Source organism: Theobroma umbraticum, unplaced genomic scaffold, assembly GCF_002168275.2.
Source record: "Theobroma umbraticum cultivar Fairchild unplaced genomic scaffold, ASM216827v3 scaffold_2.0, whole genome shotgun sequence".
NCBI lineage: Eukaryota > Viridiplantae > Streptophyta > Magnoliopsida > Malvales > Malvaceae > Theobroma > Theobroma umbraticum.
In genome coordinates this window covers 1,161,174-1,161,526 of record NW_018397277.1, presented here as the reverse complement: position 1 = coordinate 1,161,526, position 353 = coordinate 1,161,174, and positions in this window count along the sequence as shown.

The following is a 353-nucleotide window of genomic DNA, read 5'->3' as shown; positions in this document are numbered from 1 at the left end:
TTAACTAGAAGTTTCCAAAATTTTTTAAGTCACATTTAGGTAACTTGAATAACATACAATTTAGGAAACTAAGCCATGTTCTAAATGTGAGAAACTAAAATGTTGTCTTAAATATATTTTAGGAAATTTGCCTAAAAAAAAGAGGTTTCCAAAGTTAAAAAAAATTTTAATTATGGAAAGAATTAAAATAGAAAGTCTTAAAAAAGAATTTTTTATTTTAATTAATTTTTATTTAAGCAAAAAGAGTAAAATGTTTACTTTAAGTGCTTTGAAAATGGGAATTTCATAAACGCTAAATTGATATAAAACAATACCAAATTATTTGAGTCAGCACTTTAAGTGAATTAATTGAT